This window comes from Hyperolius riggenbachi, chromosome 6 (assembly GCF_040937935.1).
Source record: "Hyperolius riggenbachi isolate aHypRig1 chromosome 6, aHypRig1.pri, whole genome shotgun sequence".
Lineage (NCBI taxonomy): Eukaryota > Metazoa > Chordata > Amphibia > Anura > Hyperoliidae > Hyperolius > Hyperolius riggenbachi.
The window spans coordinates 347,284,560-347,294,912 of record NC_090651.1 but is presented as its reverse complement, the minus strand read 5'-3'; the positions used below and the strand labels follow the sequence as shown (position 1 = coordinate 347,294,912).

Here is a 10,353-nt window from a genome sequence, read left to right as displayed (position 1 = left end):
GGAAGCACATTTGCAAAACAGTTCAGACACTTCATATCTCCTCTTGCCCCTGGATATAGTAAACAAACTCCTCCTTCCAATCCACACTGCTCCTTATATCATTTCCCAAGAGAGGGTTTTATGGATAGTGAAGCCTTCACCACACCCCAGTGAGATGCACTCACCGTGTGTTAAGACCTGCTGATAGGTCAAATGGAGCCTTGGGACAGTTCCCGGGTCGTCCCCCACCACTCTGGCAATGTATCAGACCTCTTCACCTGTATACAGGTATTCTTTGTTCCCTTAGTGCCTCAATAAAACAAATGCCTCAAATAGTGTAATACTGCTTCTTTAATAAAAAGGTTAAAAAATCCATTACACTCACAGATTAAAAGATGTCATCTGGCATAGAGTATTTTCCCACGGGCTCTCCCCTGTAATGTTGGCCGGTTGGCTTAGGCACACCCCAATGTATCTGCAGTCCACACCGCCGCGCGCTCGGTGAGTTCTCCTGCCCTGGGTGATGCCGCCGTCCGCGTGTGTATACTGGTCTCTTCCGCGTCCAGGCCCCGCCTTACATGTTTCGTCACTCGTGACTCATCAGAAGCTCGTATGTATAGCCATTTGTGTCAAGGGGGACAGTAAAGGTATACTCACAGGTGCAGGACCACACTAAGAGCGCCAACCTCTGTATGTGTGAATTTGTATTATTAAAAACAGAGGAGGCGAACTAGTGGTGTGCGAACATCTACCAGTCATATTAACCATCCGTGTCAGCGCGAAGTGTGTCTCAAGAGTTTAAGCCCCAGGTATGTATAACACTTTTATTGGATTTCAGCTCTGGAACACATTAACACGTAGCAATTTACGCGCTGACAGCACGTATGGCGGTTTTGCTATTGATCTCTAAAGTTGTGAAATTACAAGAAATTAAAGAGAATCTGTATTGTTAAAATCGCACAAAAGTAAACATACCAGTGCGTTAGGGGACATCTCCTATTACCCTCTGTCACAAGTTCGCCGCTCCTCGCCGCATTAAAAGTGTTTAAAAACAGTTTTAAAAAGTTTGTTTGTAAACAAACAAAATGGCCACCAAAACAGGAAGTAGGTTGATGTACAGTATGTCCACACATAGAAAATACATCCATACACAAGCAGGCTGTATACACCCTTCCTTTTGAATCTCAAGAGATCATTTGTGTGTTTCTTTCCCCCTGCAGTTCTCATGCACTGAAGTTTCAGGCTGCTCGTTTCTTCCTGCAAACAGCTTTGCCTTTGTCTGTAATTCCTCAGTATGTGAAAGCCCAGCCAGCTCAAAGGACTATTTATCCAGCTTGTAAAAGATAAGAGAGAAGCTGCCCTAATCTAAATAATACACAGGCAGTGTGCATAGAGGGGCCTGGAAGGGGGAGTTCATAGCAGAACCACAACATTGAAGAACTTGGCAGCCTTCAAGACACAGGCTGACAAGTCTGACAGGGGAAAGATACATTGATTTATTACAGAGACTGTGATAGTAGAAAGTGCTGCAGTAAGCCAGAACACATTAGAATAGCTTTTGGAACTTGTAGGATGATAAAAAAACAGGATGCAATTTTTGTTACGGAGTCTCTTTAAACACAATTGGGAAATTACGAATCCTAAATACAGTTTAGAACAAAATTTATTATGAATATTGTCCAGAAATTTTATATTAAGATTTTGCATAATAATTAAAACTTAGAATGCATCTATCTATCCCTCACATCTATCCTTCCCTCATATCCATCCACGTCCATTTGAAAAGGGTGCCTGGAAAAAAGGGCGACTGTTGTAGCCCATATATGTCAGATTTGGCTACAAAGGTTGCCTGTTGTAGCCCATAATTATGCCAAATTCGGCTACAAAGGGCGTCCAGGGTAGCCCATATGCTAAATTCAGCTACAAAGGGCGCCTGGTGTAGCCCTTATATGGCAAATTCGACTACTGGTGAAAAAGCTAGTTTTAGTTTATAAAAAGGATGCTGTTATAGGCAAAATATGTTGGGCTATAAAAGGGCTCTAGATCTAGCTGAGATAAGTGATTACTATGACCTAACTTCTCCCTACTCTCACACAGAACCCTCCCCTAACCCTAACCCTGGTGGTGCCTAACCCTTAGACCCCAAGGTGGTGCCTAACCCTAAGGCTCTCCTGGTGGTGCCTAACCCTAATACCCCCAGGTGGTGCCTAACCCTAAGACCCCCAGGTGGTGCCTAACCCTAAGGCTCTCCTGGTGGTGCCTAACCCTAAGGCTCTCCTGGTGGTGCCTAACCCTAAGACCCCCAGGTGGTGCCTAACCCTAAGGCTCTCCTGGTGGTGCCTAACCCTAAGACTCCCTAGCTGGTGCCTAACCCCCCCGGTGGTGCCTAACACTAAGCCCCCCCCCCCCCCCCCGCTGCTTGTGATGCTTAATCCTAACCCCCCTGCACCCCTGAATAAAAAATCTCAGCTATAAATGGGTGCTTTTTTGTAGCAGAATCAAAAAGCTTGTAGCCGAAAACCTTGTAGCTGAATAAAAAATATGGGCTACAAAGGGGTGCCACTACTGTAGCCGAAAGTAGCCAAATAAAATATGGGCTACCAAGAGGGCGCCCGCTTGGAGCCATTATCAAAACTCGGGCACCCTTTTCACCACCTTGTAGCTGATATTTGCAGAAATAACATTGATGTCTATGGAGGCGCTCTTTTCAACTGATCCCCATTCATCCCTCTCATATCCATCCATCCATGCCTCATATCCATCCCTCTCATCTATTCATCCATCCATCCCTCATATCCATCCCTCTCATCTATTCATCCATCCATCCCTCATATCCATCCCTCAAATCCAACTATCCCTCATATCCATCCCTTTCATCCATCCCTCAAATCCATCTATACCTTATATTCATCCCTCACATCCATCCATCCATCCATCCATCCATCCCTCCCCAACATTCATCTCTCACAGCCATCCCTCCCTCACATCTATACATTCATTCATCCATCCCTCGTATTCCTCACATTTAGCCATCCACACAGTATATTCAGCCCTCCTCTCTCTATCTCTCCCCCTTCAGTCACAGTGGTGGGTGTGTCTGCCTCTTGGCCCCTCCCACCTCAGGGTACCAGTCTGAGGTCTGCACATGCTCAGCTGCACACATGCCTGGAGAGAGGCTTCTTCATTGCAATGCAGATGTGATGCTGAAGGCTGATTAATCATTGGCACATTGCGGGGTCCCTGGGCTGGAATCTGGGGCCGGGTAAGGCTTTGTGCTGGTTGCTGTGGTCCACCTCCCCCCCCCCCCCTCTCCCCTCTTTTGTTGCTTCTCTCCTCTCTGGCTGCTGCTGATGTATTAGTATTCTGGCCGTGTCTGTGAACGCTTTGCAGAGGGAAAGCGCAGCTTGCGGAGGATCTGGCCCGCTGATTGGCCTTCTCCCCGCTTTCTGCTCAGGATGTGATTATTCCATAGTGCTAACCTTCTCCTCTCCATCCCCAGGGCCACCTGCAGCCGCCAGAGCCAGGCATTGACAGGCCCTCTTCACCCTCTATGGGAAGGTAAGTGGCACCACCATGGCCTGGATTAGCAGATGATGGGAGAGGTCACCCCACCACTTGTGGTGCCTGGATTGTGGGGGGCTGCTGCCGCCTCCAGCATGGCTGATGTGTTGTGTAGTGAGGAAGGAGGGACTGTAGGGGGGATTCTGCTGTAACACTGAGCTGCATTGTGTGTAATGGATATTATAGATTGTGTGTCATGCTTGTTATATAGCAGAGGATCAACTACAACCCCCATCTGTCCGCTGTGCTACTGGGGAAACTGAGGGTGCAATTCATTCTATCTGTTACTGGGGGCTTCTGACACATGGGATCGGTGTCAGTTACCCTCTGGCAGTTATGTCTTGGTGTAATCAGTTATTTATTTTATTGGGGTTTCTGGCAGGTGTCAGCGGTGGCAGTTACCCCATCAGTCAGTTATATGATGGTGTGAACAGTTATATATTTTATTAGGGTCACTGGCAGGTGTCAGCGGTGGCAGTTACCCCATCAGTCAGTTATATGATGGTGTGAACAGTTATATATTTTATTAGGGTCACTGGCAGGTGTGAGAGGTGGCAGTTACCCCATCAGTCAGTTATAAGGAGGGTGATCAGTTATATGTGTCCCCTATATCTCTGCTCTGTTATTGAGGTCACTGGGAGGTGTGAAATGTGTCAGTTACCCTCATCAGTCAGTTATATGACGTTGTGATCAGTTATCTCTCTGCTCTGTTATTGTAGTAGGGTTGCTGACACATGGGAGAAGTGGCAGTTACCTCCTGGCAGTTATGTGATGGTGTGATTAGTTCTATCTTTTATTGGGGTCATTGACAGGTGTGAGATGGCAGTTACCCCATCAGTCAGTTATATGGTGTGGGATCAGTTATGTGTCCCCCTATCTCCCAGCTCTCTGACACATATAACTGACCACTCCCCCCATATAACTGACTGATGGGGTAACTGCCACCTCTCACACCTGCCAGTGACCCCAAAACAGCAGAGAGATAAGTGATACATATAACTAATCAATACAATACAATAATACAATAATGTAATCAAACTATTATATAACTGACTATATATATATTATATAACTACTATATATGACATTGTAATCAGTTATCTCTCTGCTCTGTTATTGTAGTAGGGTTGCTGACACATGGGAGAAGTGGCAGTTACCTCCTGGCAGTTATGTGATGGTATGATTAGTTAGTTATCTGTTATTAGAGTTACTGGCAGATGTGAGAGGTGACAGTTATCCCATCACTCAGGCCTGGTTCACACATAAATCTGCACATGTCCGATCCAGTACTGTTCTGTCAGTTATGCATCACTTTTGCATCAATTTTCTACCAGTTTTACCTGACTGGACCATAAATGTACACTTTTTATGTGTGAACACATCCATAGAAGCATATGCAAAACTAATGCCAACTGTCAAAAACTGCCAGGACAGGACCGGACGTCTTTTAATGTGTGAACCAAACTTCAGTTATATGATGATTTGATCAGTTATATATCATGTTGTGATCAGTTATATGTGTCCCCTATATCTTTGCCCTGTCATTGGGGTAACTGGCAGGTGTGAGATGTGTCAGTTACCCCTTCAGTCAGTGATATGATGTTGTGATCAGTTATACCAGTCCCTTATGTCTCTGCTCTGTTATTTGGGGTGATGGTGGGTGTGACAGGTGACAGTTACCCACATCAGTCAGTTATATAGTAGTGTGATTAGTTATACTTGTCCCTTATCTCTCTGTTCTGTTATTGGGGTCACTGGCAGGTGTGAGCATTGTCAGTTACCCCTTCAGTCAGTTATATGGTGGTGTAATCAGTTATACCAGTCCCCACCTCTCTGGGAAAGTCAGAGTGCAATTCATTCTATCTGTTTTTAGGGGCTGCTGACATGCGAGAGGTGTCAGTTACCCCTGGCAGTTATGTCTTGGGGTGATCAGTTATATATTTTATTGTGATCACTGGCAGGTGTGAGAGGTGTCATTTACCCCTGGCAGTTATGTCATGGTGTAATCAGTTATATATTTTATTGGGGTCACTGGCAGGTGTGAGAGATAAAAAAGTTACCACATCAGTCAGTTATATGTAGGGGGATCAGTTAGATGTTTCCCCCATCTCTTATTGGGATAACTGTCAGGTGTGAGAGGTGACAGTTATCCCATCAGTCAGTTATATGTTGGGGATCAATTTGATGTTTCCCCCAGCTCTCTGCCCTGTTATTGGGGTCACTGGCAGGTGTGAGAGGTGACAGTTACCCCATCAGTCAGTTATATGTTGGGGGATCAGTTTAATGTTTCCCCCCAGCTCTCTGCCCTGTTATTGGGGTCACTTGCAGATGTGAGAGGTGACCGTTACCCCATCAGTCAGTTATATGGTGGGGGATCAGTTATATGTTTCCCCCATCTCTCTGTGTTACTATTGGGATAACTGGCAGGTGTGAGAGATGACAGTTACCCCATCAGTCAGTTATATGGTGGGGATCAGTTAAATGTGTCCCCTGTCCCTCTGCCTTGCTATTGGGGTTACTGGCAGGTGTGAGAGGTGTCAGTTACCCCATCAGTCAGTTATATGATGATGTGATCAGTTATATGTGTCCTCTCTGCTCTGATATGCTAGTAGGGTTGCTGACAGATGTAGAGGTGGCAGTTACCTCCTGGCAGTTATGTAATGATGTGATCAGCAGGGCTGCTCAAATCCGGATCCGGGAGATACCTGGATAGTTCTATCCGGATATCTCCCAGTAAACCTGTGCGGGTGGGCGGAGGGGTCAAGCTTACCTGTCTGATGTCTTCTTCGGTCCGCCCCTCGGCGCTTCACACGAGGCGGTCCAAGCGGCGGTCACATGATTACAAACACTTCCTCCTTCCGGGTTGAAGGAGGAAGTGTTTGTAATCACGTGACGCGCGTGGAGCACATTGTGGGAGGCGCCGATGGACGGACCGAAGAAGACGTCAGACAGTAAAGCATGACCCCTCCGCCCACCCCGCACAGGTTTACTGGGAGATATCCAGATAGCAACTATCCGGGTATCTCCCGGATTCGAGCAGCCCTAGTGACCAGTCTTATCTTTTATTGGGGTTACTGGCAGGTGTTAGAGGTGGCAGTTACCCCATCAGTCAGACCTGGTTCACACATAAATCTGCACATGTCCGATCCAGTGCTGTCCTGTCAGTTTTGCATCTGTTTTCTATCCGTTTAACCTGACTGGACCAGAAATGTACACCTTTTATGTGTGAACAGAGCCTTAGAAACACATACCAAGCTGATACAAAACTGACAGACCAGGACCGGAAATGTACAGATTTATGTGTGAACACATCCAAAGAAACAAATGCAAAACTGATGCCAACTGTCAAATACTGGCAGGACAGGACTGGACACTTTTGTATGTGTGAACCAAGCTTCAGTTATATGATGTGATCAGTTATATATGACGTTGTGATCAGTTATGTGTCCCCTATCTCTCTGCTTTGTTATTGGGGTAACTGGCAGGTGTGAGAGGTAACCGTTACCCCCATAAGTCAGTTACATGCAACGTGATCAGCTATATGTGTCCCACATCTCTCGACTCTTTTTTGGGGCTACCGGCAGGCAAGGTCGCTGTCAGGGCATCACAGGGGGACCTGGTGCATGGGGCCCGAGTGAGACTGGGGCCTGGTGAACAGTGCCACACACAAAAGCTCCACCGCCCCAGCTGCAGTCTGTTCCTGCAGCAGAGGAAGGAGAATAGGGTGCCACACCCCTCACCTAAAGCCCCACCCACATGAGTACAGAGAAGAAGGGTGCACACAGCTCCAGAGAAGAGAGCCAGGTGTCCCTCACAGAAAAGGCCACGCTACCACACAAGCATGGCTCACTCCCCTTTGTCGCCACCCCAACACCCACAGCATATTACAATCCACAGCAGATCTCAGCCAACAATTTCATTTAAAAAAAAGGAAAAAATTGTTTGAATAGTAGTGGTATACAGCGGATGGCGAGTATTGGTACACAGCGGATGGCGAGTAGTGGTACACAGCGGATGGCGAGTAGTGGTACACAGCGGATGGCGAGTAGTGGTACACAGCGGATGGCGAGTAGTGGTACAGAGCGGATGGCGAGTAGTGGTACAGAGCGGATGGCGAGTAGTGGTACAGAGCGGATGGCGAGTAGTGGTACACAGCGGATGACGAGTTGTGGTACACAGCGGATGGCGTGTAGTGGTACACAGCGGATGGCGAGTAGTGGTACACGGCGGATGGCGAGTAGTGGTACACGGCGGATGGCGAGTAGTGGTACAGAGCGGATGGCGAGTATTGGTACACAGCAGCTGGCGAGTAGTGGTACACAGCGGATGGCGAGTAGTGGTACAGAGCGGATGGCGAGTATTGGTACACAGCGGATGGCGAGTAGTGGTACACAGCGGATGGCGAGTACTGGTACACAGCGGATGGCGAGTACTGGTACACAGCGGATGACGAGTAGTGGTACACAGCGGATGGCGAGTAGTGGTACACAGCGGATGACGAGTAGTGGTACACAGCGGATGGCGAGTAGTGGTACACAGCGGATGGCGAGTAGTGGTACACAGCGGATGGCGAGTAGTGGTACACGGCGGATGGCGAGTAGAGGTACAGAGCGGATGGCGAGTATTGGTACACAGCGGATGGCGAGTAGTGGTACACAGCGGATGGCGAGTAGTGGTATAGAGCGGATGGCGAGTATTGGTACACAGCGGATGACGAGTAGTGGTACACAGCGGATGGCGAGTAGTGGTACACAGCGGATGGCGAGTAGTGGTACACAGCGGATGGCGAGTAGTGGTATACAGCGGATGACGAGTAGTGGTACACAGCGGATGGCGAGTACTGGTACACAGCGGATGACGAGTAGTGGTACACAGCGGATGGCGAGTAGTGGTACACAGCGGATGGCGAGTAGTGGTACACAGCGGATGGCGAGTAGTGGTACACAGCGGATGGCGAGTAGTGGTACACAGCGGATGGCGTGTAGTGGTACACAGCGGATGGCGAGTAGTGGTACACAGCGGATGGCGAGTATTGGTACACAGCGGATGGCGAGTAGTGGTACACAGCTGATGGCGAGTAGTGGTACAGAGCGGATGACGAGTAGTGGTACACAGCGGATGGCGAGTAGTGGTACACAGCGGATGCGAATAGTGGTACACAGCGGATGGCGAGTAGTGGTACACAGCGGATGGCGAGTATTGGTACACAGCGGATGGCGAGTATTGGTACACAGCGGATGGGGAGTAGTGGTACACAGCGGATGACGAGTAGTGGTACACAGCGGATGACTAGTAGTGGTACACAGCGGATGGCGAGTAGTGGTACACAGCGGATGGCGAGTAGTGGTACACAGCGGATGGCGAGTAGTGGTACACAGCGGAAGACGAGTAGTGGTACAGAGCGGATGACGAGTAGTGGTACACAGCGGATGGCTAGTAGTGGTACACAGCGGATGGCGTGTAGTGGTACACAGCGGATGACGAGTAGTGGTACAGAGCGGATGACGAGTAGTGGTACAGAGCGGATGACGAGTAGTGGTACACAGCGGATGGCGTGTAGTGGTACACAGCGGATGACGAGTTGTGGTACACAGCGGATGGCGAGTAGTGGTACACAGCGGATGACGAGTAGTGGTACACAGCGGATGGCGAATAGTGGTACACAGCGGATGGCTAGTAGTGGTACACAGCGGATGGCTAGTAGTGGTACACAGCGGATGACGAGTAGTGGTACACAGCGGATGGCGAGTAGTGGTACACGGCGGATGGCGAGTAGAGGTACAGAGCGGATGGCGAGTATTGGTACACAGCGGATGGCGAGTAGTGGTACACAGCGGATGGCGAGTAGTGGTATAGAGCGGATGGCGAGTATTGGTACACAGCGGATGACGAGTAGTGGTACACAGCGGATGGCGAGTAGTGGTACACAGCGGATGGCGAGTAGTGGTACACAGCGGATGGCGAGTAGTGGTATACAGCGGATGACGAGTAGTGGTACACAGCGGATGGCGAGTACTGGTACACAGCGGATGACGAGTAGTGGTACACAGCGGATGGCGAGTAGTGGTACACAGCGGATGGCGAGTAGTGGTACACAGCGGATGGCGAGTAGTGGTACACAGCGGATGGCGAGTAGTGGTACACAGCGGATGGCGTGTAGTGGTACACAGCGGATGGCGAGTAGTGGTACACAGCGGATGGCGAGTATTGGTACACAGCGGATGGCGAGTAGTGGTACACAGCTGATGGCGAGTAGTGGTACAGAGCGGATGACGAGTAGTGGTACACAGCGGATGGCGAGTAGTGGTACACAGCGGATGCGAATAGTGGTACACAGCGGATGGCGAGTAGTGGTACACAGCGGATGGCGAGTATTGGTACACAGCGGATGGCGAGTATTGGTACACAGCGGATGGGGAGTAGTGGTACACAGCGGATGACGAGTAGTGGTACACAGCGGATGACTAGTAGTGGTACACAGCGGATGGCGAGTAGTGGTACACAGCGGATGGCGAGTAGTGGTACACAGCGGATGGCGAGTAGTGGTACACAGCGGAAGACGAGTAGTGGTACAGAGCGGATGACGAGTAGTGGTACACAGCGGATGGCTAGTAGTGGTACACAGCGGATGGCGTGTAGTGGTACACAGCGGATGACGAGTAGTGGTACAGAGCGGATGACGAGTAGTGGTACAGAGCGGATGACGAGTAGTGGTACACAGCGGATGGCGTGTAGTGGTACACAGCGGATGACGAGTTGTGGTACACAGCGGATGGCGAGTAGTGGTACACAGCGGATGACGAGTAGTGGTAA

General features: G+C 49.3%; 1 protein-coding gene across 2 annotated transcripts in view; it reads left to right on the top strand.

The window, feature by feature from the left end:
* Positions 1–3,125: 3,125 nt before the first annotated feature.
* LRRC4B (leucine rich repeat containing 4B) overlaps positions 3,126–10,353 on the top strand; it is a 249,544-nt gene continuing 242,316 nt past the window's right edge. For both annotated transcript variants that reach the window (XM_068241551.1, XM_068241550.1), the window contains exons 1-2: positions 3,126–3,241; positions 3,479–3,537. The gene's annotated coding sequence lies outside the window, so the exon portion shown is untranslated. The remainder of the gene's footprint in view (positions 3,242–3,478; positions 3,538–10,353) is intronic.